Source organism: Salvelinus sp. IW2-2015, linkage group LG4p, assembly GCF_002910315.2.
Source record: "Salvelinus sp. IW2-2015 linkage group LG4p, ASM291031v2, whole genome shotgun sequence".
Lineage (NCBI taxonomy): Eukaryota > Metazoa > Chordata > Actinopteri > Salmoniformes > Salmonidae > Salvelinus > Salvelinus sp. IW2-2015.
The window spans coordinates 25,585,835-25,594,951 of record NC_036841.1 but is presented as its reverse complement, the minus strand read 5'-3'; the positions used below and the strand labels follow the sequence as shown (position 1 = coordinate 25,594,951).

General features: G+C 48.0%; 1 pseudogene; it reads left to right on the top strand.

The window, feature by feature from the left end:
- Window positions 1-9,117, top strand: part of LOC111957991 (uncharacterized) — a 35,255-nt pseudogene that overhangs the window by 4,124 nt on the left and 22,014 nt on the right.

Below are 9,117 nucleotides of genomic sequence, written 5' to 3'. Positions count from 1 at the left end.
TCAGGCTCCCCCAGATCCCGCTCCCCCAGGTCCCCGGCTCCCCAGGTCACCGGCGTTCCCCCAGCCCGGCTCCCCAGGCGTCCACGGCGCCCCCAGATCCCGGCTCCCCCAGGTCCCGGCTCCCCCAGGTCCCGCTCCCCCAGGTCCCGGCTCCCCCCAGGTCCAGGCTCCCCAGGTCCAGGCTCCCCCAGATCCCGGTCTCCCCAGGTCCCGCTTCCCCAGTCCAGGCTCCCCCTGGTTCAGCCCCCTGGTCCAGCTCCTCCCAGTCCCGGCTCCCCAAGCGTCCCGCGCTCCCCCAGGTCCCGGCTCCCCCAGGTCCCGGCTCCCCAGGTCCCGGCTCCCCCAGGTCCCGGCTCCCCAGGTCCCGGCTCCCCCAGCGTCCACGGTCCTCCCCCAGATCCCGGCTCCCCCATGGTCCCGGCTTCCCCAGGTCCAGGCTCCCCCTGGTTCAGGCTCCCCCTGGTCCAGCTCCCCTGTCCAGGCTCTCCCAGATCCCGGCTCCCCAGGGTCCCGGCTCCCCGAGGTCTCCGCTCCCCAGTCCCGGCTCCCCCAGGTCCAGGCTCCCCAGATCCCGGCTCCCCCAAGGTCCCGGCTTCCCCAGGCCAGGCTCCCCCTGTTCAGGCTCCCCCTGGTCCAGGGCTTCCCCTGGTCCAGGCTCTCCCAGATCCGGCTCCCCCAGGTCCCGGCTTCCCCAGGTCCAGGCTCCTCCCTGGTTCAGAGCTCGCCCTGGGTTCCAGGCTCCGCCCTGGCCAGGCTCTCCAAGATTCCCGGCTCCCCCAGTCCAGGTTCCCCCGATTCCAGGCTCTCCCATCATTCACAGTCCAGTTAAGGAAAAGTGAGGTTTGAGTCGCTCTCTGTCGTCTCACCAGCCATGTCCAACTCAGATGATCATCCCCACCCACCATCAGTGGGCACTTAACATGGACTCTATCAATAGATGAAGATTCTGGCTTTGGGGATGTGGTGGAATTTGGTATAGAATGTGTATGGTGTACGTGTGGTATTCTGTCAAGGTAATGTGTGCTGTGTGTGGTGTGTGGTGTTGTGTGTGTGTGTGTGTGTGGTGTGTGTGTCGTGATGTGTGTGTGTGTGTGACTGTGTGGAATATGTGTTGGTTGTGTTGTGTGTGTGTGTGCTGTGTGTGTGTGTGTGTGTGGTGGAGGACCTGGGGGAGCCGGGACCTGGGGGAGCCGGGATCTGGGGGAGCCTGGACCCGGGGGAGCCTGGACCTGGGGGAGCCGGGACCTGGGGGAGCCTGGACCTGGGTCCCATTGAGTCCTACTGTCAGAGTCCTAACTCAGAGTAGATGTGATGTGCCTTTAGATGTGCCTTTACTCTGCTTCATATGAGTTTGTCATCTGTCTGGCCCACAGTATTCCAAGAACCTAAAAATCCAACTGCTATCAAGAAAGGCAGATGTACAATACACTTATCTAGCCAGAGAAACAGACAGGGGCTGGTCATGAGAAGTATGTATGTCTGTGTGGAGGAATGTAAAAAAGTACCCAATTGTCATACTGTAGTAAAAGTAAAGATACCTTAATAGAAAATGACTCAAGTAAAAGTGAAAGTCATCCAGTAAAATACTACTTGAGCAAAAGTCTAAACGTATTTAGTTTCTAAATATACTTAATAAAATTAAATGTAATTGCTAAAACATACTTACAGTTGAAGTTGGAAGTTTACATACACCTTAGCCAAATACATTTAAACTCAGTTTTTCACAATTCCTGACATTTAATCCTAGCAAAAATGTCCTGTTTAGGTCAGTTAGGATCACCGCTTTATTTTAAGAATGTGAATTGTCAGAATAACAGTAGAGAGAATGATTTATTTCCGCTTTTATTTCTTTCATCACATTCCCAGTGGGTCAGAAGTTTATATACACTCAGTGCGTATTTGGTAGCATTGTCTTTAAATTGTTTAACTTGGGTCAAACGTTTTGGGTAGCCTTCCACAAGCTTACCACAATAAGTTGGGTGAATTTTGGCACATTCCTCCTGACATAGCTGGTGTAACTGAGGTTTGTAGGCCTCCTTGCTCGCACATACTTTTTCAGTTCTGCCCACAAATGTTTTATAGGATTGAGGTCAGGTCTTTGTGATGGCCATTCCAATACCTTGACTTTTTGTCCTTAAGCCATTTTGCCACAACTTTGGAAGTATGTTTGGGGTCATTGTTCATTTGGAAGACCCATTTGCGACCAAGCTTTAACTTCCTGACTGATCTCTTGAGATGTTGCTTCAATATATCCACATAATTCCCTTCCTCATGATGCCATCTATTTTGTGAAGTGCACCAGTCCCTCCTGCAGCAAAGCACCCCCACAACATGATGCTGCCACCCCAGTGCTTCACGGTTGGGATGGTGTTCTTCGGCTTGCAAGCCTCCCCCTTTTTCCTCCAAACCTAACGATGGTCATTATGGGCAAACAGTTCTATTTTTGTTTCATCAGACCGGAGGACATTTCTCCAAAAAGTACGATCTTTGTCCCCATGTGCAGTTGCAAACCGTAGTCTGTCTTTTTTATGGCGGTTTTGGAGCAGTGGCTTCAGCCTTTCAGGTTATGTTGATATTGGACTCGTTTTAGCTGAATATAGATACTTTTGTACCTGTTTCCTCCAGCATCTTCACAAGGTCCTTTGCTGTTGTTCTGGGATTGATTTTCACTTTTCGCACCAAAGTACATTCATCTCTAGGAGACAGAACGCGTCTCCTCCCTGAGTGGTATGACGGCTGCGTGCTCCCATGGTGTTTATACTTGCGTACTATTGTTTGTACAGATGAACGTGGTACCTGGAAATTGGATTTTCCCATGATGTCAAGCAAAGAGACACTGAGTTTGAAGGTAGGCCTTGAAATATATCCACATGTACACCTCCAATTGACTCAAATGATGTCAATTAGCCTTTCAGAAGCTTCTAAAGCCATGACATAATTTTCTGGAATTTTCCAAGCTGTTCAAAGGCACAGTCAACTTAGTGTATGTAAACTTCTGACGCACTGGAATTGTGACACAGTGAATTATAAGTGAAATAATCTGTCTGTAAACAATTGTTGGAAACATGACTTGTGTCATGCACAAAGTAGATGTCCAAACCGACTTGCCAAAACTATAGTTTGTTAACAAGAAATGTGTGGATTGGTTGAAAATGTTGTTTTAATGACTCCACCCAAAGTGTATGTAAACTTCCGACTTCAACTGTATGTATCAAAAGTAAAAGTATAAATGATTTCAAATTCCTTATATAAAGCAAACACGATGACATAATTTTCTTGTTTTTTAAATTTACGGATAGCCAGGGGCACACTCCAACAGCCAGACATAATATACAAATGGAATCAGATCAGAGGCAGTAGAGATGACCACGAATGTTCTCTTGATAAGTACGTGAATTGGACCATTTTAATCATTCAAAATGTAATGAGTACTTTTGGGTGTCAGGGAAAATGTATGGAGTAAAAAGTATATTATTTTCTTTAGGAATGTAGTGAAGTAGAAGTAAAAGTTGTCAAAAATATAAATAGTAAAGTACAGATAACCCAAAAAACTACTTAAGTAGTACTTTAAAGTAATTTTACTTAAGTACTTCACACCACTGGTTTGGGGATTGGGGATGCTTGCACGTGTACACGTACACACTCACACACACTCACACACCCTCATCTCTGCACGTGCCCCTGGTCCCTGTAGTGAGTGATACCCATCTCAACCAGTCAGACATATAGTCATGTAATGTAGCCTGGGCCCAGCCCAGTTCAGTCTGGTTTAGCCCAGTCCCAGGCCACTCACTCATGCCAGTGACAGAGCCAGAGCAGACATGATGCCATCGCTGCAGCGTTACACTAACACAGTGTTACATTACCACAGCCCTGAAGCAAACAGAATATACTAATCACAAGGGCTTTACCATGTGGCCTCTCCCAAACAGGACCAGAAATACACCCCTTAGATCTAACTCTATCCATACGACATCTTATCATCAGCAGTATTATCTGATGATACCTCATTGGTCTTACCGTACCTTGTGTGTGTGTGTGTGTGTTGCAGTGGTCACTCTGTACTCTACCCTGGGGGGTCCGGCCATCACTCACGGTCTGAACGAGACAGAGGTCAGTCACATCATAACCAGCAGAGAGCTACTGGAGACCAGACTCAAGGTGAGAGAACACACACACACACATCTGAAAATGTGTAGATATGATATTAAGAGGTATAGGAAGAAATCAAGAAGGGACAGGAAGAGTGGGAAAGAGGAGTTTATGTGTGGGAGAGAGAGGAGAGGTAAATATGATGCACATTGTGGATCTGGGCTCTGTACTATGCCCACTGTTATCAGTGTGAGATGCAGAGTAGGGCCAGAGATACACAGACCTACACACTGGGTTAGAGACAGACCAACACACTGGGTTATAGACAGACCAACACAATGGGTTAGAGAAAGATCAACACACTGGGTTATAGACAGAGACTGACACACTGGGTTAGAGTCAGAGACTGACACACTGGATTAGAGACAGATCAACACACTGGGTTAGAGACAGACCAACACACTGGGTTAGAGACAGACCAGCACACTGGGTAAGAGACAGAGACTGACACACTGGGTTATAGACAGACCAACACACAGGGTTATATACACAGACCAACACACTGGGTCGAAGACAGACCAACACACTGGGTTATAGACACAGACCAACACACTGTTTCAGAGACACAGACCAACACACTGGGTTATAGACACAGATGCTGACATGAACATGGACCCAGAGATACAGGGAGGAGACGAGAAGGAGAGATGTGGGGGGAGGGGGGTATTTTACAGAGTGACCACGCAACACACACACCACACACCACACACACACACCCACACACACACACACACACACACACACAACACACACACACACACACACACACACACACACACACACCACAACACACACACACCACACACACACACGTGTTTACCATTCTCAGGCTTGGCCCCCAGCTCCTGAACAGTGGCCATGTTGTGGACACTGATGCCTCGTGGGTAACCGGGCCACTTGGTGGGCGTGTTGTCCACCACAATGATGTGCTGCAGCCTAGGCACCTCCAGCAGGATGAACTAAACTCAATCAGAAAACACAAAGAAGTATTTAAGACAGCTATACTGTAACCATCAAATGGTTTGTCAAGAAAGGGATAAGGCACACTTCATTGTCACTCTCCTCAGGAGGAGTCTATAACCCAGGGTGTTGGTCTGTGTCTCTAACCCAGTGTGTTGGTCTGTGGCTATAATCCAGTGTTTTGGTCTCTCTCTAACCCAGCATGTTGGTCAGTCTCCAACCCAGTGTGTCGTTCTGTGTCTATAACCCAATATGTTGGTCTGTGTCTCTAACCCAGTGTGTTGGTCTGTCTAAAACCCAGAGTGTTGGTTTGTCTATAACCCGTGTGTTGGTCTGTGTCTATAACCCAGTGTGTTGGTCTGTGTCTATAACCCAGTGTGTTGGTTTGTGTCTATAACCCGTGTGTTGGTCTGTGTCTATAACCCAGTGTGTTGGTCTGTCTAAAACCCAGAGTGTCGGTTTGTCTATAACCCAGTGTGTTGGTCTGTGGCTATAACCCAGAGTGTTGGACTGTGCTCCAACCCAGTGTGTCGTTCTGTGTCTATAACCCAATATGTTGGTCTGTGTCTCTAACCCAGTGTGTTGGTCTGTCTAAAACCCAGAGTGTTGATCTGTGTCTATAACCCAGTGTGTTGGTCTGTCTAAAACCCAGAGTGTTGGTCTGTCTAAAACCCAGAGTGTTGGTTTGTCTATAACCCAGTGTGTTGGTCTGTGGCTATAACCCAGTGTGTTGGTATGTGGCTATAACCCAGTGTGTCAGTATGTGTCTCTAACCAGCGTGTTGGTCTGTCTCTAAACCAGTGTGTTGGTCTGTCTCTAAACCAGTGTGTTGGTCTGTCTCTAAACCAGTGTGTTGGTCTGTCTCTAAACCAGTGTTGTTGGTCTGTCTATAACCCAGGGTGTTGGTCTGTGTCTCTAACCAGGGTGTTGGTCTGTGGCTATAATCCAGTGTTTTGGTCTCTCTCTAACCCAGCATGTTGGTCAGTCTCTAACCCAGTGTGTCGTTCTGTGTCTATAACCCAATATGTTGGTCTGTGTCTTTAACCCAGTGTGTTGGTCTGTCTATAAACCAGTGTGTTGGTCTGTCTATAACCCAGTGTGTCGGTCTGTGTCTCTAACCCAGTGTGTTGGTCTGTCTAAAACCCAGAGTGTTGGTCTGTCATAACCCAGTGTGTTGGTCTGTGTCTCTAACCCAGTGTGTTGGTCTGTCTAAAACCCAGAGTGTTGGTTTGTCTATAACCCAGGGTGTTGGTCTGTGTCTCTAACCCAGTGTGTTGGTCTGTGTCTATAACCCAGTGTGTTGGTCAGTCTCTAACCCAGTGTGTTGGCCTGTGTCTCTAACCCAGTGTGTTGGTCTGTGTCTCTAACCCAGTGTGTTGGTCTGTGGCTATAACCCAGAGTGTTGGACCGTGTCTCCAACCCAGTGGTGTCAGTATGTGTCTCTAACCCAGTGTGTCGTTCTGTGTCTATAACCCTGTGTGTTGGTCTGTGTATCTAAAACAGTGTGTTGGTCTGTGTCTATAACCCTGTGTGTTGGTCTGTGTCTCTAAAACAGTGTGTTGGTCTGTGTCTCTAACCCAGTTTGTTGGTCTGTGTCTATAACCCAGTGTGTTGGTCTGTCTTCGACCCAGTGTGTTGGTCTATGTATATAACCCTGTGTGTTGGTCTGTGTCTATAACCCAGTGTGTCAGTCTGTGTCTCTAACCCAGTGTGTTGGTCTGTGTCTATAACCCAGTGTGTTGGTCTGTGTCTCTAACCCAGTGTGTTGGTCTGTGTCTATAACCCAGTGTGTTGGTCTGTGTCTATAACCCAGTGTGTTGGTCTGTCTTCGACCCAGTGTGTTCGTCTGTGTATATTACCCAGGTGTGTTGGTCTGTGTCTCTAACCCAGCGTGTTGGTCTGTCTCTAAACCAGTGTGTTGGTCTGTCTATAACCCAGTGTGTTGTTCTGTGTCTATAACCCAGTGTGTTGGTCTGTGTCTATAACCCAGTGTGTTGGTCTGTGTCTATAACCCAGAGTGTTGGACCGTGTCTCTAACCCAGCGTGTTGGTCTGTCTCTAAACCAGTGTGTTGGTCTGTCTCTAAACCAGTGTTTGGTCTGTCTCTAAACCAGTGTGTTGGTCTGTCTATAACCCAGTGTGTCGGTCTGTGTCTAACCCAGTGTGTTGGTCTCTCTCTAAACCAGTGTGTTGGTCTGTCTCTAACCCAGTGTGTCAGTCTCTGTCTCTAACCCAGTGTGTCAGTCCCTGTCTATTACCAGTGTGTTGGTCTGTGTCTCTAACCATGTGTTGGTCTGTGTCTCTAACCCAGTGTGTTGGTCTGTGTCTCTAACCCAGTATGTTGGTCTCTCTCTAAACCAGCATGTTGGTCAGTCTCTAACCCAGTGTGTCGTTCTGTGTCTATAACCCAGTGTGTTGGTCTGTGTCTCTAACCCAGTGTGTTGGTCTGTGTCTCTAACACAGTGTGTTGGTCTGTGTCTATTACCCAGTGTGTTGGTCTGTGTCTCTAACCCAGTGTGTCGTTCTGTGTCTCTAACACGTGTGTTGGTCTGTGTCTCTGAAACCAGTGTGTTGGTCTGTGTCTCTAACACAGTTGTGTTGGTCTGTGTCTATTCCCCAGTGTGTTGGTCTGTGTCTCTAACCCAGTGTGTCGTTCTGTGTCTCTAACACAGTGTGTTGGTCTGTGTCTCTAACCCAGTGTGTTGGTCTGTGTCTCTAACACAGTGTGTGGTCTGTGTCTATTACCCAGTGTGTTGGTCTGTGTCTCTAACCAGTGTGTCGTTCTGTGTCTATAACCAGTGTGTTGGTCTGTGTCTCTGAAACAGTGTGTTGGTCTGTGTCTCTGAAACAGTGTGTTGGTCTGTGTCTCTAACACAGTGTGTTGGTCTGTGTCTATTACCCAGTGTGTTGGTCTGTGTCTCTAACCCAGTGTGTCGTTCTGTGTCTATAACCAGTGTGTTGGTCTGTGTCTCTGAAACAGTGTGTTGGTCTGTGTCTATAACCCAGTGTGTTGGTCTGTCTTCGACCCAGTGTGTTGGTCTGTGTATATAACCCTGTGTGTTGGTCTGTCTATAACCCAGTGTGTCAGTCTCTGTCTCTTACCCAGTGTGCTGGTCTGTCTCTAACCAGTGTGTTGGTCTGTCTCTAACCCAGTGTGTTGATCTGTCTCTAATCCAGTGTGTCAGTCTCTGACTCTAACCCAGTGTGTCAGTCTCTGTCTATAACCCAGTGTGTTGATCTTTCTCTAACCCTGTGTTGGTCTGTCTATAACCCAGTGTGTTGGTCTGTCTCTAACCCAGTGTGTAGGTCTGTGTATCTCTGGCCCTACTCTGCATCTCACACTGATAACAGTGGGCATAGTACAGAGCCCAGATCCACAATGTGCATCATATTTACCTCTCCTCTCTCTCCCACACATAAACTCCTCTTTCCCACTCTTCCTGTCCCTTCTTGATTTCTTCCTATACCTCTTAATATCATATCTACACATTTTCAGATGTGTGTGTGTGTGTTCTCTCACCTTGAGTCTGGTCTCCAGTAGCTCTCTGCTGGTTATGATGTGACTGACCTCTGTCTCGTTCAGACCGTGAGTGATGGCCGGACCCCCCAGGGTAGAGTACAGAGTGACCACTGCAACACACACACACACACACAAGGTACGGTAAGACCAATGAGGTATCATCAGATAATACTGCTGATGATAAGATGTCGTATGGATAGAGTTAGATCTAAGGGGTGTATTTCTGGTCCTGTTTGGGAGAGGCCACATGGTAAAGCCCTTGTGATTAGTATATTCTGTTTGCTTCAGGGCTGTGGTAATGTAACACTGTGTTAGTGTAACGCTGCAGCGATGGCATCATGTCTGCTCTGGCTCTGTCACTGGCATGAGTGAGTGGCCTGGGACTGGGCTAAACCAGACTGAACTGGGCTGGGCCCAGGCACATTACATGACTATATGTCTGACTGGTTGAGATGGGTATACTCACTACAGGGACCAGGGGCACGT